This window comes from Canis lupus, chromosome 8, assembly GCF_011100685.1.
Source record: "Canis lupus familiaris isolate Mischka breed German Shepherd chromosome 8, alternate assembly UU_Cfam_GSD_1.0, whole genome shotgun sequence".
NCBI classification, from domain to species: domain Eukaryota; kingdom Metazoa; phylum Chordata; class Mammalia; order Carnivora; family Canidae; genus Canis; species Canis lupus.
This window is the reverse complement of record NC_049229.1, coordinates 83,475-108,046: the sequence shown is the minus strand read 5'-3', so window position 1 is coordinate 108,046 and position 24,572 is coordinate 83,475. Positions and strand designations below refer to the sequence as shown.

Genomic DNA, 24,572 nt, shown 5'->3' with positions numbered 1-24,572 from the left:
GCCGTGGCAGAAATACTCTGAAAACGCCTATCTGTATTCACGGTAAGCAATTAGGTCTAATGCGAGGATAATGAACATTCAGGTTCATTTTATTCCAAGGAACTGTTTCTGTTCTTGAAGCTCCGTGTAGAAAGAGTCCTTAGGGTTAGAATGCTATTGTGGGTGATAAAATTTTGCTTGGCCTTTGGGCATATAAGGTGAACATTTTACAACAAAAGTTTACAACTATAGATAACACAGCATCTGATCAATGTCAACACACTTGGCGTTTAAGGCTAATCCACATTGGAAAAACAATCATCTCCAGGATGAAGATCAAAAATCTTAACACAGTGTCACCTGTCTGAGTTGCTAGAAAAGATTTATTTAAAAATCGATCCATAGGATGTGTTTTCACATTTGTCAGTTTCTTTCCACTTGCGCGCTAGAGGGAGGCACTTTAAGAGTTATTAACTGTCATTCTAGGAATAAAAGACACTGAGTTTCAGCAGTGATTGGTAAATAGGGCAGGGAATTAAAATGAAATTGGATTAAAAAGAAAGTAAAAAAAATCACTGAATTAGAAAATTTCACCAAATCTTGTAGATCATTAATTTCTGATTTGAATAACTTCATTCTTAAACAACAACAACAACAACAAAAACCTAGTAGTTATCACCCACCCATGCCCAAATAAGTGAATATACTACAGCTTCTGATGTTAAGGTATCATGGTTTTGCTGTTTGGGCTTGTAAGGGATTTTAAATATTGACAAGTACTTTGAGTTATGTTTCGAGTAAAATTTCAAAATGTTGTATTATGCATAGGTTCCAAAGTGTCAGAAAAACCGAAAAGTCGAATAAAACATATTAGAAGAGCTTAGGAAACCGTATAAAAATTAAAAGGCTAAAAAAACCACTCCGTTTTAAACGTGTAAAAATAAATCGAATTGGTTCGCGGGACTCGAATGACTTTTTTTTTTTCTTTTAGATAGTTGGTATGTACTGAACCCGGCACAACACCAAGTAGGTCCTGGTACACACTAAGGAATATCCAACCAGGTAAATACAGCAGGGTGATGAGGCCCATGAAATTGAGTGGGTAGTGAGAATAGTCCCAGGAGCAAGCGCCGCACGAGCGGAGGCCCAGGCCCCGGCACAGCTCCCACGCGTAGAGGAAGGTCACGTAGACGGGCACCGCTTCCAGGTGCTCCAGCCGCGGCTCCAGTGCAGGTGGAAGTAGAGTTTCTCCACCACGAAGCTGCAGCTGCCCTACAGAAAGGAGGACCAGAGCGACGTGTGGCCGCTGGTCGGCCCGTCTGCCTGCCCAAGAAAGTGAAGAGGATCTCATCCCAAAAGCCGTGCGTTCCGAAGAAGAGAAAGCGGAGCGGGTCCGGCAGCCCCCGAGCGGGGCTCCCCGACGCCCCCGGTGCCTCGGCGGTCGTCGCCGGCCACCTGCGCCCGGAGCGGCGGGGGCGCGCGCGGCCAAGGCTGGGGCCGCTGCTCGGGCGGCCCCGGTGCCGCAGGCGCAGGAAGCGCTTCGGGAGCACTGGGCCGCGGGAGAGCGCCAGCACGTCCTGCAGTCCCGCAGCCCCAGCGCAGCGGCCCCGCACCGCCGCGCCGGGTCCGCCGCGCAGGCCGAGCCGCAGCGCCTGGCCGCCGGGGTCTGCAGCGCCACGCGGGCCGACGGGGAGGCCGGAGAACTGAAGACGGAGGCGCTGGGGCAGCGCGGCCGGCAGGCAGACCTTCTCCGGGGCGAAGCGGGTGAGCGAGTGCAGCAGGCGGCGGCGGGCGAGGAGAACCCCAGCCTGCGGAGGTCCGGGCTGCGAGCGAGGCGTCCCGGGCATCCCGTGCGTCCCGTACTAGCAGAGTCGCTCCAGGCGGGCAGCGCGGCGCCGGCGGCCGGCGCTTCAGCAGTGGACAGCGGCTCCGGGCGGCTGGCGGCAGCCTCGCGCCCCCGCCCGCCCGCCCCTCCGCGCCCGCATCGCCGCGTGCGTGGAGCTGCGGGGCCGCGCCGCCGAGGCCCCCGGGGGAGCGCAGGGAGCTCCGTCCCGGCCGCGGCCCGATGGCAGCCGGAGCCCTAGTGTCCGGGAAACGCGCGGCCGCCCAGCCCGCGGAGCCCCCCGCGCAGCGCCCCCCTCCCCCCGCGCCCTGCCCTCCGGCCCGGTGGGTGCAGCCGGAGCCCTAGTGTCCGGGAGACGCGCGGCCGCCCAGCCCGCGGAGCACCCCCGCGCAGCACCCCCCGCCCCGCGCCCTGCCCTCCGGCCCGGGTGGGTGCAGCCGGAGCCCTAGTGTCCGGGAGACGCGCGGCCGCCCAGCCCGCGGAGCCACCCCCGCGCAGCGCCCCCCTCCCCCCGCGCCCTGCCCTCCGGCCCGGTGGGTGCAGCCGGAGCCCTAGTGTCCGGGAGACGCGCGGCCGCCCAGCCCGCGGAGCACCCCCGCGCAGCACCCCCCGCCCCGCGCCCTGCCCTCCGGCCCGGGTGGGTGCAGCCGGAGCCCTAGTGTCCGGGAGACGCGCGGCCGCCCAGCCCGCGGAGCACCCCCGCGCAGCACCCCCCGCCCCGCGCCCTGCCCTCCGGCCCGCGTGGGTGCAGCCGGAGCCCTAGTGTCCGGGAGACGCGCGGCCGCCCAGCCCGCGGAGCCCCCCGCGCAGCCCCACCCCCCGCGCCCTGCCCTCCGGCCCGGGTGGGTGCAGCCGGCCGCGCCCGCGCTCCCTCCGCGCGGCCCACGGAGGAGTGGAGGCGAGGACCGCTGCGAACCCCGTCGCCGCCGCCGCCCCGCCCCGCCGCCTCTGCCGCCGGCTCCTGAAGCGGAGAGCGAGCAGTGACGCCCTTCCCGGCCTCCCCGTGCTCCCCTCCGGCTCGCCCTCTCCCGCCTTCGCCGGGCCCCCCTCCCGCTCCGCCCTCCGCGCAGAGGCCCGCGGGGGTCCCGGCGAGGAAGCCCGGCCGCGCCTCTCCGCCCTCCTCCTGGGACGGCGTCGGCGGGGGAGGCAGGAGCGGAGAGAAACCCCCACCAGGGGTGACCCGAGCTGCGCCGGCTGCGCGGGGGCCCGGCACTCCCGGGAGCGCGGAACCAGGGCCGGGCCCGCTGGCGAGGCGGAGGGCCTCGCGCCACACGCCAGAGGCCGGGCCGGGCCCAGGCTGCGGTGCTGTGTATTTAATGTTCTGATTCAAAGCCGGCCGTGTCCCAGGCACGAAGAATAAACACGAGACTCCGTGCCGCACCCCAGCATCCGAAATGTCCCCTGGTTCACTTTTTCACTCTCTCTCCCCGACAAGCCTGTTTTCCTAGGTTAGTCTGCTAGGGGCCAAGACAGAGATTCAAAGCTCCCCACCCCCCACCTCCCACCCCCGAATTATGAAATGATCTGAGGCCAGTTGGGTTGGACGTTGCTCTGGCTGCCGCGGAGGCTCTTGTCAGGAATAGCACCCTTGAGGGATCCCTGGGTGGCTCAGCGGTTTGGCGCCTGCCTTCAGCCCAGGGCATGATCCTGGGGTCCCGGGATCGAGTCCTGCGTCGGGCTCCCTGCATGGAGCCTGCTTCTCCTCTGCCTGTGTCTCTGCCTCTTACACCCCAGTGCTGCTTTTTCTCCTTGCAGAACTAGATCATCCCAGAGATGAAGACTGAGAGTGAGATTTTTTAATTAATTAATTAATTAATTAATTAATCTATTTAAGGTAAAATGAGAGAATCTAGAACTTTGGTGTGTTGGGGGCTGCGCTTCTTTTTAAGATTTTATTTATTCATGAGAGACAGACAGAGGGGTAGAGACACAGGCAGAGGGAGAAGCAGGCTCCATGCAGGGAGCCTGACGTGGGACTCGATCCCAGGTCTCCAGGATCAGGCCCTGGGCTGAAGGCAGCACTAAACTGCTGAGCCACCGGAGCTGCCCTATTATAAACTTTCTTAAAGATGCAAGGAAAACCTTGAAAGATCTAATTTGATAGTTCAGACTAGTTCATCTCAGGGAATGTAGGAAAATCTTTTGGATTAAACACAAAAATTGGTATCTTCTATTTCTGTATTTTTAGCCTCCACACTTAACAAAATTTCAATTTTGTGTACCATACATGTCTTATGAATTATATTGGTATAATAAGACATGTATAAAATTTATGCATGTATAGTACATGCATGTTCTAAACACGCTAATTTTTTAAAATTAGGGAATGTATAATAAAAAGCTTGTGTCTCACCACTGCTGTCAATGTATTGCTCTGCTAAGTGGGGAGTGGGTTAGATTACTAAAAATCTCAATGTTCTAGGTCCTTTTTTTGAATCTGTTTCTCATTTATTCCGGGAGAAGTAATGCAAAATAGAAATTAACAGTTATAAGTCTGGGGATCCCTGGGTGGCGCAGCGGTTTGGCGCCTGCCTTTGGCCCAGGGCGTGATCCTGGAGACCCAGGATCGAATCCCACATCGGGCTCCCGGTGCATGGAGCCTGCTTCTCCCTCTGCCTGTGTCTCTGCCTCTCTCTCTCTCTGTAACTATCATAAATAAATAAAAATTAAAAAAAAAAAAAACAGTTATAAGTCCGTAGTAGAAAAAGCAGCTATTACCTGTTATTCTATATTTCTTTTTATATTTTTGTTGTGGCCTCGCCTTAGTTATGCCACTTCAAAATGTATGAAACACTAACTTTTTTAAAAAGTAGACCAAAAGGATAAAAGGAAAAGTTTTTAAAAAGGCATGAAACAAGGGGCAAGGAAGCTATTCATTATATAACTTGCTATTATTAATTATTTACACTCATTGCCTCATTTTAAAAAAAGTGAATATCTTCTACCATTCTGAAAAGCTAGCCCACCAATGATACCAATCTTTGTTTCTGCCTTATCTTCACATTGTTCTTTTGTTTTAAACACTTCATTGCTGGGTTTCCAAATGGAAAACTGAAGCACGGCTTTGCTGATCCATGATGATTTTATAATTTACAATGGTTGCATCAGAATCTCCATGATCATAAAATGCTTAAAAGCATTTCTGTGTTGGTCTTGACTACTACAAACATTAGGTTGCAAAGATCCACCTGTTTTAAAGCAGCAACTTGCTGGGAGTTGGTGGTCATAAGGGTGAGGGGAATTTAAAAATAGGAAACAGGAATCTGCAATAAAATAACATGAGTTGAGACTCCCTAGGTTAGAAAGTAGCCATTCAAAGGATGTTTTGAAGCATTGTTCTTCCATGGAAAAGACAGTCTTCTTTGTCCTCAGAAGCTGTGAAGCTGTCTCAGTAACCACCTGTAGAGATGTAACAATTCTGGACTGGCCAGGTTGAGCTGTGTAGCTAGTGTGACCAGGGAGAGATCTGCTAATTAGGAGAAGGGTCCTCTGGAGGATTATGATAATCTTCAGTGAGTTGTTGTCTAGTGAATATGGGGTCATGGTTATAGTCTTTTATATGTGCGGAATGCCTGAGACCTTTCATTGCACACCAGAAGAACAAAGGAAAGTGAGGGGAGAGTACAGCATTTAGAAGAAAGCTTAAGGGAATTTCACTAGGGTAAAGCATGAATGTAATGACAGAAGAAAACAGTAAAAGGCAGCAGCCACATTAACACTAGATATAAAAACTTTCTTATTATAGATCAAATTATACCCATACACCCCCCTCCTATATACTATAATCATCAAACTAAGAACACCCGCTCCAAGGCTTGCAATTGCTGAATGCTAGCTCCCTAAAAATACTACCAAAACAGCCTGTTGCTAAGGCAAAACTGAGTTTGTTGCTTACCATGGTAAGTAAGCTTTCTTCCTTGGCAAAGTTTTAATAGCATCTTGGAGCAGGAAGGACAATGTTGGACTATTTAAGTGGTTTTGGGGTTTGAGTTTAAAATGGGTCTTTCAATACAAGGGCTTGATTAGAATTAGCTAATGATTATGATAAACTAGTTTTGGATTGGTGGACATAAGATGAGTGTCTTGAGGTGAGTGTTTCAAAAAGCATTGAGAATCGATAAACATTTATCTCTCTGCTCCAGAGCTTCCTAGAATAAAAAAGTTGTGTTGATGAAGACAATAGAAGTCATGTTGATGAAGACAGCCAAACAATAATGTCATGGCCACGTAGACAATAAGCTTTAGAGATGTCTGATCTTGGATTCACACAATCGGATAGTGAGGACCAGTTTGGAATCTGAGGAGAATAATTTGAGTAAGGACAGGTAAAGGTAACAAAGAAGCAAGGCTGACATTGAGTTTAGCTAAAATGATGCTCATCCTTAGTGTGTGTGGAGGGCAGGGGAAGGGAGAGAGAGATTGATTGACAGTTCCATAAAAACAGCCGTGTAAAATATTTGTCTGCATATGTCTACAGTTTCATTTACTTTACCTATACTCTTCTTTTTCTTTTTAAAAAATTTTATTTATTTATTTGACAGAGATAAAAAAAAGAGAGAGAGAGAGAGGGAGTGAGAGCACAAGTGGGGGTGGGGGTGGTGGGTAGCAGGAGAGAGAGAAGCAGGGTCCGCATGGAGCAGGGAGCCTGATGTGGAGCTCCATCCCAGGGTCCCTGAGCCGGAGGCAGACACTTAACTGACTGAGCCACCGAGGCGCCCTAAGGAACAGATTTTGAATAAATTCTTTAAATTCACAACACTTAAAGAAAAACCAAAAGAGCACCAAGCTATTTTGGAAAATCTTGCTTAAAATTTTCACTTTGAGCAATATTCAAATCAGAAACACTCCCTTTGTGCAATTTCTGCCTGCCTGCCAGTGACTCACCTTCAGTGCGCAAGGAGAGGATTTCCCCTCCCTAGTTAATTCCATTATGTTTTCAGAGGAAGGAGTTTATTTTGAATAAAACTACTTGGTTGAGGTTTATGGGTGAGAGGTCATCACTGTCAATGGATACTACTTAATGCGCACCTACATGTCAGCTGTGCACTTCACATAGATTTTTTTTTTTTTAAATTTCCATCTATTTATGATAGTCACAGAGAGAGAGAGAGAGAGAGAGGCAGAGACACAGGCAGAGGGAGAAGCAGGCTCCATGCTCCGGGAGCCCGATGTGGGATTCGATCCCGGGTCTCCAGGATCGCGCCCTGGGCCAAAGGCAGGCGCCAAACCGCTGCGCTACCCAGGGATCCCGCACTTCACATAGATTATCAGTAATTCCTACAACGTTCTCTTATTTTTTTGAACAGATATTGAAACTGGGGCTCAGAAAAGTTACTTGCTCAAGGTCTTAGCTAATAAGTCCAATGCCAACAATGAAGTCATTTCTACTTGACATCACAGCTCATTTGCCACACACTGTGTTGTCTCTTATGTTCTTGTATTAAAGCCACCTTGAATGAGTTGAAGTTGCAGATTTAATAAAAAAGATCATTCTGTTTATAGTTCTAATGGGCTTTCCTTTAAGAATCCCTAACCCCTCCCCAGCTACTCCATCCCTTTGGCTATCATTTTAATCATTAACCTATGCAATCTTTCACATCCTTTTGTTGTTACTGTTCAGTACACTTATTTATTGTGCTGCACTTTCCCCCTTCTGCGTTTCATGACAAATTAGTAATGGCTCTTTATTTGTACAAATGGGGCTGTCTGGAAGGGCTTGCTGTTTGGTGTGGAATAGAAGATAGAGCTCAGATAATAGGAAAATAAGTATGGAATGCAAATGTATTCCTGTGTGCTGTTGGGACATGTCTCTAGATATCGAAGTTCAGCAAAATCAGCAAAATCACACCCTGCTATTCCAGTTAACACCTCTATTTGTGGCTAAAACCTAACCTAAAAACCTAGGAATGCTTCCGTGCAGAGACTTAACCAATAGATTTGCATGTGTTCATCTAGTTACCCAAGTCCACTCATTTTCTTGAAGATTTTACTTATTCATGAGAGACACAGAGAGAGAGACAGAGACAGAGACACAGGGAGAGGGAGAAGCATGTTCCACGCAGGGAGCCTGACGTGGGACTCGATCCCGGGTCCCCAGGATCACACCCCAGGCGGAAGGTGGCACTAAACCTCTGAGCCACCCGGGCTGCCACCCAAGTCCACTTGTATCTGGTCTCCAAAACCTAAGTACATATTATATTTCAGCATCTTCCGTATGAATCATACATGGCATTCTCATTCTAGAATGTACATGGGGCATTTCTCTCTTTCTAAGGTAGTAAAGGTAATATGTTTTATAGTTTAACACCTAGTTATGGTACTTCTTAATTTTTTTTCAGTCATTATCCATTTTGTCCTCAATCTTGTGACAAACAGCTATTTTTCTAATTCATACTTAACAAGTAAAACAAAAATGCAACTTGGCAAAACTCACACGCTGATAATGGCAGAGTTGTTTCTCATTTAAAATCCAAAAATTCCTTCTTCCAGACTACACTCCCTATCTTACAAAATGTCTCCAGCCCACTGGAGGGTTCTAAGCACCCACCCTAGCTGTGTGAAACAAGCTTACTGATCAAGGCTCAGAAGAGAGGAGTTATTTTCACTTGAATTCCAGAAGGAAGTGAAGGAGGCCTGAGTCAGTCCTGTTGGCCAAGAGCCTGGATTTCTTAGGCCCTCTGTGGAGGATGCCGTTTCTAGAACTCACTATACTCATTGGCTTCCTTAGCTAAGTTGCTGGTTCTATCTCCTGCCACCTGGTGATTACTTAGTGGTTTTCTTCCTTTAACTGTAGTTATTTGGCCTGACCTGTGTGACTGTTTCTTCTGTGAATGGTCATGTTGGTGACATATTGCTTTCCTCTGAGATTACGACTGCCACAACTCTTGCTTTAGAGAATATATATTTCTTATATTTATATCCTATATGAATTTTATTTATAATAACTAAATATAAATATATGTTTAAATATATTTTTCTTCGACACACAGTTATGGAACACTTATGTGCAATATTTTGTGCTATATCTTGGACATAAACAATGAATATAACAAAGTCTACTCCTCTTGAAGTTTCAAGTATAGCTTACTACAAAGGATATGCTTGTCTATTGAATGCATTGGAAATAAATATATGTAGAAAGTAAAAGAAGTACACATCCCCCGTGATACCACCACCCATAGATAACCACTGTTAATATTTTGGTATGTAGGCTTTCAACAATATTCTAGTATCACCAAAAAGAAGACTATATTATGCATTCCTTTTATAATTTATAATTGTTCTTGTCACTTATTGGTGATTAGGGAGCATCTTTTGATTTGATAATCTGCTACATCATGGGTATGACGACAATAGATTCCTTTGTAGAGATATCCCATAATTTGTTTAACCAATCCCCAATTTTTAGCTGGTTAGGTTGTTTCAAAAGTTTTGCTGCTATAAACTTTTATGCGACAAGCATTTCCTTAATTATCTTCTTCATGTAGCCATGTTTATTTACCTAGACCACATACCCTTAAAGTTTAAATAGAGAATCAAAGTTATATACATTTTAAGGCTTTGGCGCTCTCTCTCTTTCTCTTTCATATAAATAAAAACCTCAAAACAAAAAAAAGGAGACATACACAAAAAGGAGATCATTCAGCTTCTGTGGATTCTAATGTTGATTTAAATGAGCTATTGTTTGGACATTCTTGACCTTCATTGATTACATTGTATATAAATGAAATCTAGTAGTATTGATATGAACTAGTCGTGATAATAACCAGAGCGAAAAACTAACTGAGCTCCAAACAAGTTTTTCTTCCATCTCTTCATCCTTTCCTCTTGCTTAGGAAGTCTAGGGAGGAGAACACTTCCTTCTTTCTTACTACCAGTCTGCCTAAATCCTATCCTGAACCTCTTTCCTAGTAATCTTTTTGTAGAAAATTATGGTGCTGAAGGGCAGAAAGGAAGAAGAAAGGGGAAACATATGCAAATGTAGGGAGCAGTTGTGACTGTGTCTGGCCTTCCAACTGTTCCTTACTCTCACATACATGGCAGACATAATTATTGCTGCATGTTTTCCCATTAAGTCCAGAGTTTGCCTTGGAATCTCATTCAACAGAATGATACAAGAAGATATCATCAATCAACAGAAGTTGGCAAGAAAATGAATCATACATGGCATTCTCATTCTAGAATGTACATGGGGCATTTATCTCTTTCTGGGGTAAATTAGATATATGATAATTTGCATTTATATACATATGTTCTCATGTTTGGGGTAATTGTTTATTCTTTAAAAGTTCTCTTCCTGGTAAGCAAATCCTCACAGTAGGATTTTTTGAGATCAATTTCCTAGAACATTTAAAAAACTATTTATTTATTTCAGAGAGAGAGTATGAACAGGAAGGGGGTGCAGAGGGAGAAGGTAGAGGGAGAAGCAGGCTCCCTGCTCAGCAGAGATCCCAATGTCGGGCTCCATCTCAGGACCCTAGGATCATGACCAGAGCTGAAGGCAGACTCTTACTGGACTGAGCCACCCAGGTGTTCCCTTTCCTAGTACATTAATGTGTTATTCTTTGAGTTACACATGACTATTTTTTAATATTACATGACACGAGGTGAGTTCTTTTTTGTGTTTAAGGCTAAAAAAATCATTTTTTGGAGCCAGAATAAACAATTTGCAAATAAATGGGTTAGAATTTGTATGATATTCTTAAACTGAGTTTCAACAAAACTATTAGAATATTATTTATTTTATAGTAAGGATCTAGGCTCATTCAATACTGTTATATAGACACATTTTTTTTTTTTTGCCTTTGCATAGTACTTTATAGTCTACAAAGTGCTCTCATGCTTGTTTTCTCATTGGTTCTCTGAAATAATGTGTGATAGGCAAGAAGTACCATTTATTGCTAGGGAAATTCCAAAATAGTAAATTGTATTTCAAAATAGGTTAAAATAACTCTTGGAGAGGCGGAGCCCAAGCCTAGATCATTTTTTAATCTAGCTTTTATTTAATTTAAAAACAATTCACATTGTATGTGAACTATTCTTAGATAAAAAAGAACTACTACTTTCTTATGGTCAATATTTATAAGATACAGAAAGTTATGCAGAGAAAATTTCCCTCTGACATTTGTCCTCCACCCACCCATTTTCCTTCTGGGGCAATATCATTAGGTTAGTGTTAGTTAGTTGGCTATCTATGCAGAGATATTCTATGCATATACTAGTGAATAGAAGTCTCCTCTACCATTTTTTATGCTGATGCTAATATACTATACGTTTTATTCTGTACCTTACTTGTTTCACCTATTAACTCTGCACATAAATCATTCCAGATCTATGCATAAAGAATTCATCTTCAATTTTTATTTGAAACAACTAAGTAGTGCATTGATTGAGTGATTCACTATTGATCAAACGAGGCCCTTACCAGTGAGGATTTAAATAGTTTAAAATCTTTCATCATGGTAAAAATGTTACAATATATACAAACATTCATGTTGTCTGTTTCATGTAGCCAACAGACTACATGAAAAGTTGTTCAACATCATTCATCTGGGAAATGCAAATCAAAACCATAATGAGATATCACCTTACATGTATCAGAATGGCTAAAATTAAAAAGACAAGAAAACAAGTGTTGATAAGGATGTGGATAAAAAGGAACACTTGTATACTGTTGGTGGGAATATAAACTGGGACAGCCACTGTGGAAAATAGTACAGAGCTTCCTCAAAAAATTAAGATGGAAATATCATACGATCCAATAATTCCACTATTAGATATTTACCCCAAAGGAAATGTAAACACTAATTTGAAAAGATATATATGCATCGCTATGTTTCCTGCAGCATTATTTACAATAGTCAAGATATGGAAGCAACCTAAGTGTCCATCAATAGGACACTTATCAAAAGATAAGAAAGAAGGAAGATATCACACACACACACACACACACACACACACACACACACAGAGGAATATTATGCAGCCATAAAAAGGATAAGATCATGCCTTCAGAGACAAGAAGAATGGACCTAGCAGGTATTATGCTGAGTGAAATAAGGTAGACTGATAAAGACAAATACCATGGTTTCACTCACATGTGGAATCCAAAAGAAAACTACAAAAAAAGAATAAACAAACAAAAAAATGCAGAATCGGGACTATAAATACAAAGAACAAACTGATGGTTGACAGAGAGGAGGTGGGGGCGAGGTGCAGGGAGTGGGAGATACAGGTTTGCAGTTAGGGAATGAATAAGTCAGAGGAATAAAAGGCACAGCATAAGGAATATAGTCCATGATACTGCAATAGCCTTGTGTGGCAACCTGTCAGCCAAGTCCTCCGCGCTCTTCTTCGGGAACGCCTTCATCGTGTCAGCCATCCCCATCTGGCTGTATTGGCGAATATGGCATATGGATCTCATTCAGTTGGCCATGCTCTACAGTGTGATGACCCTCGTAAGCACTTAACCTGGTGGCTTTCGCATACAAAAACGTGAAATTTGTTCTCAAACACAAAGTAGCATAGAAGAGGGAGGATGCTGTTTCCAAAGAAGTGACTCGAAAACTCTCTGAAGCTGATAACAGAAAGATGTCTTGAAAGGAAAAAGATGAAAGAATTTTGTGGAAGAAGAATGAAGTTGCTGATTATGAAGCTACAACATTTTCCATCTTCTATAACAACACCCTATTCCTGGTCTTGGTCATTGTTGCCTCCTTCTTTATATTGAAGAACTTCAACCCAACGGTGAACTATATTTTGTCCATAAGTGCTTCATCAGGCCTCATCCCCTTCTGTCTACTGGCTCCAAGTAGACTGTACCGGCTTTGGCCCCTGGCTTTGTATCTATGGGTGGCCTGTGGTATATGGAAAAGTAACAGGGTGGTCAGAATGAGAGACACACAAGATGTTTATATAGTCTGCAGTTGGAGGGTTTGAAAAACCCAACAAAATGTAATTCAGTATTTGTTTATTGGCTCTTTTTTGACAGATTGTTGAAATTAAATGAATTTAAAGGAAAAAAATAGCTGTACTTGTGGTGAACATAGCATAATGTATAAACATTTTTAATCACTATGTTGTACACTTGAAACTAATGTGACAATGTGTGTCAGCTATACTCGGGTTTTTAAAATGCTACAATATAAAGGCCTTGAACACAAGTCATTTCAAGATGTGGGAGTAGATGACTTAAGGATGTAGGTGCAAAGCTTTTGGGTGAGAGGATGTATACCTTTGTAATTTTGATAGATATTGCCAAATTGTTCTCCTAAGAAATTGGATCAATTTTCACTCCTGCCAGCAATTATGAAAGGGTCTATGTTACACAGTCTTGCAAATAATGCTTTATTACACTTTTTGATGCTTGCCAGTTTGAGAGATGAAAAGTATTTCATTGGTAGTTTTAATTTTTAATTGTCATATTATGAGTACAGTGGAGCATTATGTCAAATATAGAAGAACTATTTGTCTTTCTTCTGTAAACTATCTTTTCATGTCCCTTTTCATTGGGGTGATAGGTCTTTTTAAAATTTATTAACAGCAGTTTTCATATATTAGAGAAATCCATTCTTTGTGTGATGCACATGACTTTTGGATCTAAATTTCATGTTCCTATCATTATACTAAAATAATAAAAATCATTTTAATGATAGTATCTCCAGAACTTGCAAGTCTTTCACATTATTTATCTATTTGCTTGTAATGATACTCCTTTTGTTTCTTTCCTGTAAGATTATTTCATCTCTGTAATTAATTTACAGTGTTGATGAATTTCAACTTTCAATTTTCCATATTTCTGAGCATCTTTAGAGAACCTTCTGAGATTCTAATCTTACCTCTGAGTACTCCTTCTTAGCAAAAGGCATGTTTCTTTTCTAAATTTTTTTACCCAAATATCTGGAAACAAATTAACTTCTAGACTTCTAAATTTTAGAATTTCACAGTGGCATAGATCTTTCTTTTGAATCTAAGCTATTTGGGCACCTGGATTTTTCTGGGAGTGTGTGACAGCAAGTTGTATTTCTTGAGCTTATTCCTCCTCATGACAATGTCCTAACCCATGGAAATTGTCCTGCTCTAAATTTACCTCTCGAGCATGGTGTACCTCTCCCTATTTGCTGACCCCCTGGGTCTGTCCCAGAAAGAAACTATTGCACCACTTTTCCCATGCCTTCCTGTCTACAGATGACTTTTAGTGGATTATGGCTAGCCAAATTCAAATCCTGAAAATATAAAGAACAGATTGTAATTGACAAACTCTTTGTTTTCAAGTTATTTATGTGGCTTTTCAGCAATGACACAAAGCCCTCTTTGTCTCCAAAAAACAGAAAGAACTTCTTAACTCACCAAGTATTTAAATCTACTCAATATGATGGGTGGGATAATGCATGAATCCTGGCCTGGCACAAAGGAAGTGCTGTGAAAAACCCATTTTCAAGCCATATATGCTGCTCAGTTTGCCACCATGAAGGGTACTTAGGTAAAAGATTGAGAGGGATTAAAGAATGCTTAAAGGGGGATCCCTGGGTGGCACAGCGGTTTGGCGCCTGCCTTTGGCCCAGGGCGCGATCCTGGAGACCCGGGATCGAATCCCACATCGGGCTCCCGGTGCATGGAGCCTGCTTCTCCCTCTGCCTGTGTCTCTGCCTCTCTCTCTCTCACTCTGTGACTATCATAAAAAAAAAAAAAAAAAAAAAAAAAAAGAATGCTTAAAGATTTACAGTGGGAATAATTCAAGTAGTTGGAAAATTAAATCTATAAATAAAAGCATAAGGACCTGTGGTTTTCTAGCCTACAAAAGAGAAGTCTCCAGAGTCCTTTAATAATGTGTTTCTGGGTCATAAAATAAACATGGAAAGAATGATGCTTACATAGTCATCTGGGGACAAGGGAAAATGAGCACATGAATGAGGAGGAAGAGTATAGGTTAGAAACCAGATAACACTTTGAATATGCTCTTCATTTAAAAAATACGGACGTGTTCTTTTCTCTACATATATTATAGTTTAAGAAAAAGTTAAAAAATGAAACGACTGATTTTTATCTGGGTGGGATGCCTTTATAAATCAAAGAGTAGATGGTTTCATAAAGCTTAGTGATAATGAGTATGGCCTCTGCCATTGGATTTCTTGGATTAAATTCTAGCTCTACTTTCTCCTGTTTGGATGACCTTGGACAAATCTCTCTCTTCATTTCTCTTAGGCTCATCCCTCCCTTCTTTTTTTTTTTTTTAATTTTATTCATCTATTTATAAGACACACACACACACACACACACAGAGGCAGAGACATAGGCAAAGGGAGAACCAGGTTCCCTGCTGGGAGCCCCATCTAGGACTCAATCCCAGGACCCCAGGATCATGACCTGAGCCAAAGGCAGATGCGCAACCACTGAACCACCCAGTCACCCCTCATTCCTCACTTTTAAATTAGGTATAATGATAGTGTTGTTATGAGGATTATATGAGATGATGTACATGACCTAGTTAAGATTTGGTTTTGTTTTAAAAAGCAGAACATCCAAATATTAGTAGTCTAAACAAGAGACAAATTACTTTTGTCTTACAAATAATTCTCACTAGGTGCCTAGGGCTCTGACGTGGTGCTCCTGGTATGCAGGTACTGGTTTGTGTGGTTGCTGTACTATGGATGATTTCCATATCTAAGTATCTGTCTATCCTAGCCATGTCATTGTTTGCATTCTTGCATTAAGAAGGATAAGGAAGGGCTTCTTTGAGAACACTTCCACTTCCAGGCCATTGGTCAGAATTTAGTTGCATGATGACACCTAGCCAAGGAAGATTAGGACACACAGTCTCTTTCCAAGTAGCTATGTACTTAGCCACAAATCATGGGTTCTCTTAATATCAATAAAGGTGAATATAGTTATTGAGGGAGCACATATATTTAGAAATAGCAGCTTCTGCTACAGAGTACGAAATGCTTAGCGTAGAGTCTAGCAATAAATAAAAATTCTTATGGTTGTAATCATTGCAAACTCAGATTCATATACCCAGTATCACATCAGCTATTTACACCTGTGTATTAAGCACCATCTCAACATTTCTAAAACTGAAGTCGTTCTATTGCTTGTTATTCCCTTTCTTCCGCTGTTTCTCCTCTCAGGGGATAGGGGATGCCTTGCCTAGTCTTGGCTAATGGCTTCACCACTTATCTACCTTGGAGTCTTTCTCTGCTCCGCCTTTTGCTTCGCTCCTTAAATCTAATCAGTTTTGCGGACCTATCCACTCTCCTTGGGAGATGTCCCTCAGATACAGTTTCTTTTTTCTACCCTCATTATTCACTAGTTTACCTTCACAACTCTTTAGAATGGCTTTGAGGACCCTTCCTAGTCTGACTCTAATTTATTATTCAACCCAACACGCTTTTCACAATTTGTGTTAAAAAAAAAAAAGCAAATATTTGTATTTTTCTTGTTTTAGGCAAATTTTGAACAAAATGTTTCTTTAATATAGGATTTATTTTTTAACAAAGATTGTGATAAAAAATTTGCATAAGCATTTAGTTTTAAATACTGCAGTGAATGTAATATCAGAAGGACTTTTCCTAATGGGGCATCTCTAATATGTGTCTCAACAAGTAAAACAGTTACCCAGAAAAAAACCCAAAAAGCAAAAAACCCAAAACCATGTATATTCTTTTCATTTATTTTCTCTTCATGTACATCTTCTCTCTAAAACCTATAGACTCTCAGGAAGGTGAGAACATTTCAGAGATATCTGCTTCTGCTCCAACTTCTCCCCATACTTTGTAAAAAATTTGCACATGATCCATAAATGAATTAACCTCTTGTAATAAAAATAAACTTGCTTTGTAAGCAATTAATCCCTAGCTATTTGGTCACTGTAAGTCTTTAATCACTCTCCTTTCTGGTTTGTTAAATGTTCAGGCTCTTGTCCTTCACTGTGATCCAAATTTATACAAGACTTTGAATCCAGAGTTTGGAATCTGAATTATCACATCTGTCTTCTTTATTAACCCCAGATTCTTTAAAACAAAGTGAAAAGGCATTTCCATCAACCTAAGTAAGGGACCTTATGCAGACTCCAGCTATATATATCTAACTAGGCGAGGATAAGAGTTAGGAAATGTTACTTGTTATAAGTTTAGACTCTGGAGTTGGAAGGTTGTGATTCTAGCTCCATCACCCCCTGGTCATGTGACCTTTGGCAAGTGCCTTAGCACCTTGGTGCCTTTCTAAAAAAAAGGGGTAGATTAGTGCTGTCCTGCTCTTGGAGTTCTTGTCTTTGTTTTAAAGATTAAGTGAGTTAATATATGCCAAGCTCTTCGACAATGCCTGGTTCATAGGAGGTACCAATAAATGGTAGGGTCTCAGGTGCTTAATCCTTGATTTCTATTGTAGGTTGCCAGATGAAATACAGAATATTCACAAAACACTATCAAGTAATAATATTATTGCTCCTTATATTGCAGATAGGGAAATAGGCTCAGAATGGTTAGACATTTTCCTGCCTGTTTCTCAATGCTGAACTCTTTCTACATTATCAGACAGTTGGAAATAAGGCTTGAATTTAATTTGAAATTCCAATGGCTGAAACTGTGGAAGGAGCCTCAGTGTCCATTGAAAGATGAGTGGATAATGAAGATGTGGTTTATGTATACAATGGAATATTCCTCAGCCATTAGAAATGACAAATACCCACCATTTGCTTCAACGTGGATGGAACTGGAGGGTATTATGCTGAGTGAAATAAGTCAATCAGAGAAGGACAAACATATGGTCTCATTCATTTGGGGAATATAAATAATAGTGAAAGGGAATATAAGGGAAGGGAGAAGAAATGGGTAGGAAATATCAGAAAGGGAGACAGAACATAAAGACTCCTAACTCTGGGAAACGAACTAGGGGTGGTGGAAGGGGAGGAGGGCGGGGGGTGGGGGTTACTGGGTGGCGGGCACTGGGGGGGTCACTTGACGGGATGAGCACTGGGTGTTATTCTGTATGTTGGCAAATAGAACACCAATAAAAAATAAATTTATTATTAAAAAAATAATTCCAATGGCTGTGTTTTTCTCAGGGGACTAAAAGAAGAAAAAAATGTCAGCTAGTGTTGAAATTGGTATCTGTCAAATTCACAAATGCTTTAACTTACTCAGGTTCCCTCCTCTCCTTCCCTCAGAATAGGCACAACCAAACTCCTATAATCCTAATCGAACTAATACTGAATTATTTCCTTTCTGAATTATAGCCAATCTTACCCTGATAATAATAACTTAAAAATTTTCATTCTCTGATTTCTCATTCTTTGTTTTTATGCAATACAATGTGGTTGTTGTCATTATTGAGAACCCAGGTCTACCAATAATACAAAAATTACATTTATTGTGTACCTATTATGCGTCAAAATGTGCTAAATGACTCACAGAATTTCATTTAACCCACTCAACAAACAAGTAATCGTTGTCCCAGGGGGGCATTTGACAATGTCTGGAAAAAATTTTGATTGTAACAAGGAGTGGGGGATGTACTCACATCTAACGAATAGAGAGACCAGGGCTGCTGAAAAACACGAGGACAGCTCCTTACAACAAACAGCGTCCATCGAAAGATGAATGGAGAAAGAAGATGTGGTTTATGTATACAATGGAATATTCCTCAGCCATTAGAAATGACAGGTACCCACCATTTGCTTCGATGTGGATGGAACTGGAGGGTATTATGCTGAGTGAAATAAGTCAATTGGAGAAGGACAAACATTATATGGTCTCAATCATTTGGGGAATATAAATAATAGTGAAAGGGAATAGAAGGGAAAGGAGAAGAAATGGGTAGGAAATATCAGAAAGGAAGACAGAACATGAAGACTCCTAACTCTGGGAAACGAACTAGGGGTGGTGGAAGGGGAGGAGGGCGGGGGGTGGGAGTGAGTGGGTGACGGGCACTGGGGGTTATTCTGTATGTTGGCAAATTGAACACCAATAAAAAATAAATTTATTATTTAAAAAAATGTCAGTAGTGCAGAGGTGAGGTAGGCAGTATAAAGCATTACAACCTCTGTATTTATGGTTGGAGAAAGCTCAGAGAGGTTAAATAACTTGCCCAAGGTTATGTAGACTGTAAATGAGAGAGCCAGGTATGGAATCTAGATATATTTAGCTCAAAGTCCATGTTTTCCCCACAAAGAGGCAAAGAGAATTTCAGTTTAGAGAAAGTGAAGATTAGTACATATATAATGACAACCATAAAATTACTTTAAGGTATAATTAAATGAAAATACATGATTATTAAGTGGAGTGTTTAGCAAAAGCTTCTGACCTTGCTGTGACACCTGAAGTTATGTCTAGAAGACTTGATACAGAGAAATAAAACTAATTGTGTCAGAAAAAAACAGAATCATTTTTTCTTTCACTTAATCGCTTTCTTTTTTGTTTCTGAAAGAAGTGTGGTTTCTGGATGTTGAAGCTCTTGAAAAAAGACATGGGCAATCAGATGAAATTATTCAGGTTTCTAGGAAAGAAGATCATCAAAAAATGTTCCATCATGGCTTCACTGAAAATAGACACATTATAATGGATCCAAAATTGATACCAAGGAAGATTTGATACTATGGTAGTAAACTGCCTGAAATACTAATCAAAAAAGCCAGTACCTATAAAATAGGAAAAGCAAAGGGTCTGTTTTGCTGCCCTTTAAAATGGAAAACCTGATCATAATGTAATAGCTGAAAGGAAAATAATAGTCTAAGATGGGAAAACATCAAAAGGAGTTAATTCCAGTCATGTAAGTCCATGTATTAGTCTTCTATTGTTGCTGTAACAAATGACCACAAACATGGTAATATAAAACAAAAATCTTTCTTATACTTTGGCAGGTTAGAAGCATGCCATGGATCTTCCTGAAATAAAATTGAGGGGTCAACAGGACTGTATTCCCTTCTGGAGTCTCCGGGGGTGAATCAATGTCTTTGCCTTTCCAGTTTCCAGAGACTGCCTACATTTTTGGCATCTTCTTCCATCTCTAAAGCCAGCAAAGTTACACCTCTCCACCTACTCTTCCTAGTCACATCTCCTCTGACTCCCTTCTGCTTTCCTCATCTACTTTTTTTTAAAGACTTTATTTATTTATTCATGACAGAGAGAGAGAGAGAGAGAGACAAGCAGAGGGAGAAGCAGGCTCTGTGCAGGGAGCCCAATGTGGGACTCGATCCCGGGTCTCTAGGATCACACCCCAGGCTGAAGGCAGTATTAAACAGCTGAGCCACCGGGGCTGCCCTCCTCTTCTCTTTTAAGGACCTTGTGATTATGTCAGGCCCACCTAGTTAATTTATGCTAATCTCCCCATCTCAGGATCCTGAACCTTAATCATATCTGCAAAGTCCCTTCCTGCTACATAAGATAACATATTCACAAGATGTGGTCCTGTTGTGGGCATCATTCTGCTCACCACAGTCCATGTAGTTAATATTATAAAACATTAGACAAAGAATTTTAATTGGAGCTCTGGTAGTACATTTAAAAATTACTTCAGGTTAATATATGTACATGGTTAAAGTTGTACATACCCTACCACCTAAGTCCTTCTTTAGAAGTCGCTACTTTTACAACTTCATTTTTTTTTTGTTTTGTTTTGTTATTCTGGTGGTTAACTCCATGTCTCCAATAAATCATGTATACTGCGATTTCTTGACTTATCAACTTTGACACTTCCTAGTGTCATCCTGCTATGAGTTATGAGGGTTTACCTCACACAACTCTCATACCTGTCACCACTCCTCATGGAACTTCCCAAGGAAGGGGGTATGGAGACAAATCTATCAGTGCTTTCAGACCAAAAAGTTCTTTTTCATTCTCTCCCACTTGATTAATGGTTTGGCTGCATAGAGAATGCTAAGTTGGAAAAAAGCTTCCCACAGAACCTTAAAAATATTGCTGTACTATGTGGTGTCGCTAATAAAACAAAAAGGAATCAATGCTTTTTTTTTTAAGATTTTATTTATTTATTCATGAGAGCCCACAGAGAGAGGCAGAGACACAGGCAGAGGGAGAAACAGGCTCCCTGCGGGGAGCCTGATGCTGGACTCTATCCCAGGCCTCAGAATGAACCAAAGGCAGACACTCCACCACCAAGCCACCCAGGAATCCCAGGAATCAATGCTTCTGATTCTAATTTCTGTGTACACAATTGTCTTTCCCAGCCCTCTGTGGAAGCTTTTTAATATCTTTTAACTTTTGGAGTTTTGAAGTTTTATAATAATGTGCCCAAGTGTGGTTCTTTTTAAATTCATACCATTGGTTGCAAGTAGACCCTACCAGATTGGAGACAGGTCCTCCTTTCATCTCCGGAGAATTATCTTATTTTAATTCTTTGATAAATTGCTCTCATCTCTTTAGAATTCTTAATAACTAGACTTTATATTGATTCTCAATTTTGTTTTCTTTAGTATTTTCTGTGTAAGGACACTAAAGTTTTACTTAAGGCTTTCTTCTGCTGTTTCCTGGATATTCTTTTTGTTTAGGGGAAAATTTTGTTATTTATCTTGGTCTTTCTGTTACACTGCAACCTTCTCTCAGTTTTCTGGTAGTCATTTGTTGCCCATTTCTATTTCAAACTGAGGGAATTAAAAGGTTATGGTGTGTTCTGTATGTGAAGAAGTTTGGTGGCTAGAAGCTTTACATTATAGTTAGAGGGAAGTGAGCCAGCTGCCTTTTCTTTTAACTAATACTAGAAGGAGAGGGGCTTTGCTTTCTGGCACCAGTGAAATGCCTAACTACAAGTCATTCTGCGTGAGAAGACAGGTGTCTATGTCTTATACAGGTCTTCATTTAATCTCGTTTTCATGTCCACTTTCTCCTGACCTTTCTTCTACCTATAGTCTCTATTCTGAAGCATCTTGATTTCTGCTGGACAAGGTGTTTCCCATATCTGCTGAAGCCTCCTTCTCTCTTATTTTGGGCTAAAGGACAAGAGGTATTCTTTCTCAATTTCCATATTCCAGAAATATGTTAAAGTACTTGTTTTTGTATGCTTCCACTATTTTATTTTAGTTATTGTGTTTTTATAATTTTAGATAATCCTTATTATAATCTTATGGGGTATACAGAAGAAGAAAAGTGGAAAATAGGCTGAATCTACCTTTTTTTTTTTTTTTTTGAATCTACCATTTTGTACTAAAATGTAACATAAAATGTTTGGTTGAGGTTGGTGGGGAAAAGCATAGGACCAGTTAGTAAAAAATTGTTAATGATTCTTGATTTTATGTGGAATGGAAAAAGGGATGAGGTTACATAGAAATAGCATCCTAAGTGATTTGAGACATAAAATTTATGAGTGTTTTTCAGTCCTGCTATTCCTCTCATTTCCAATCATACAGAACTTTTCAAACACATCTAAGAATATAAATTCCCATTTGATGTGAATTCTTTTGCTTCTTAAGGACTTTTATTTTTCTATAGATACTTGTTACAGTTTTGTGCAATAACCTCCAATCAGGTGTCTCAGTTACAGCTTGACTAGGGAAGGAGTACCCCTATGAGTGATATGAAATAGATTTATTGTAGGGATTAGATCGTACAAAGTGTACAAGAACCTGGAGGCACAGAAATCTTAACAGTGATGTTGGAAGATCAGAGAAAAGTTGCTAATCATCATGAAGGGAATCTGGAGAAACAATATCTTTAAGTCCCCTCTGCATATGATGGTGGGCTTGCAGTTAGGGTAGGTCAGCAGGACACATAGGAAAGGAAAATGCAAGCTGAGGTCCATAGGGACAGAGTGGAACCTGAGGAAACAAACTGGAACTCATGTGGCCAGAGGGAACTTGTTTGATGCTCACAACATCTGGATGACCTGAGATTAAAGCTGGTGCCTTTTACATGTTATTGCATGTACACCTAGATTGATTGGTACTCAGAAAACCCAAAGGAGGAGATCTGGTCAGAGCTGGAATCACTGCTGATGGGTAGCTGCTCTTTGTCAGGTGGGCAAGCAGGTCAGAGACAAGGTGTATGAACTGTAGCAGTGCCTGGGGCACAATCTTAATACAGTCTACCATGATTTATCAATTAGACATATCAGGCTTGCTGTTTCTGTTAGATGTCCATGTGGACACAGTGGGAGAAAGTCAGAATTTGTGGTCAGAGAGATTAACACTAGAATCTTAAGGTTTTTTAAAAAGAAGATTTCCATGGTTGATAAGATTTAGAAAAAAGAAAATTAAGAAGACTAGATTTTAGGGGACCAAGGAACTATGAACTTAAGACTTTAGGCTATTGGAGAAGTCATCCAAATGGACATGGAAGTAGTACACTATGATGATAAATATTTTGAAAAACTTGTGCCAAACCCATCTAAGTTAAGTATTGACCAATGACAGTAGATGGCTGAGAATAGGAGCTGGGTAACATGTCTCAAAGGAGGAGAGGTTTGTTAGCTTTTATTAGAGGAAGATAAAGAAGAAATGATTTAAAACTAACACGAGGTGCTAAAGAATGCCACTTCTTCTCTAGTAGATAGCCTGTTATGTTTTTCTTTGAAGATATGAACTTCATGTGATTTTGGAGGAGCTATCTATTTTGGTGTTCAGCCTCACAAATTAGTGGACTTATGTCCCAGGCTGGACCAATAGAAAGTTATGGAAAGTGTTTGCACAGAAAGTAACTGGATCAAAGAATAGCTTTATTACCCAAGCTATTCAACTACAGTACTTCTGAATTGTAGATGTACTCTTCAAGATGAGGGTAAAGATGATGTGACCTTGTTATCAGCAGCCATCTTGCCCACTGCCTAGAAGATGGCCATAGAATCCTGAGAAAATTATTTTGAGCAGAGACAAGTAGAAATAATGGCTGAAAGTTGGAATAATAATATTTCTGATATTTGTTTGCATCTTTGAGAATACCTCTCTTCAGTTATATAGGTCCATAATTTTTTAAGGTTATGCTAGATATTAGTCTGAGTCTCTATTACTACTAACCATAAGACTATTAGCTATTAACTTATATACTCCTTCCTATACCCCATCACCATGGCCTTGGACTGTGTGAGTTATAAGAGAACAAAGAGCCTTCATTATAGGTTTGGAGAGAGAAAAGATTCTCCAGGGAAATTGAGGTTTCAGTTAAGACTAAGAGTACAGAATGCTTGCTTACAGTGGGATTGAGTTTTGAAGGCCATGATGAAAAGGGTTCGAAGAGTGGGAAGTCTGAGAAAGAGGGTGACAGGAGAGAAAGTACTGAATAAAGGGGGACTTAATATCAATGCAAGCTCTTTGAAACAATTAACGTGCTAATATACTAACATATAAAATCATATTGCCATGGCTCTTGTGACTGTATATGTAATAAAAATATAGATCAGATTGTGTTTAAAATGCCACTTATATGAGCTATCTAAAGTAGTCAAATTCATAGGAATAGAAAGTAGGAAGGTGGCTGCCAGGACCTTAGGGAGAAAGAGATGGGGAGCTGCTTTTTAATGGGTTACAGAATTTCAGTTTTGCAAGATGAAAAGGCTGTGGAGATCTGTTGTACAACACTGTAAATATACTTAATACTGCAAACTGCACACTTTAAAACAACGAAGAAGGTAAATTTTATGTTACTTTTAAAAAAACCCACAAGTTAAAAAAGAATTAATTAATTAGTTCAGCTAATATAACTTACAAGACACTATGAAAAGTTATGATACTGAAGTGGACCTGGAAATAAATAAAGGAATCAATCTTATATTTTAAAAAAATGTCAGAGGAAGCTACATTTTCAGAGAAAGC

At 41.3% G+C, this 24,572-nt stretch overlaps 2 pseudogenes; one reads left to right on the top strand and one right to left on the bottom strand.

Annotated features, from left to right (window-relative positions):
• Positions 1-344: 344 nt before the first annotated feature.
• Positions 345-12,191, bottom strand: LOC119869239 (annotated as a pseudogene).
• Positions 12,192-12,219: 28 nt separating this feature from the next.
• On the top strand, positions 12,220-12,833 carry LOC119876464 (annotated as a pseudogene).
• Positions 12,834-24,572: the final 11,739 nt, after the last annotated feature.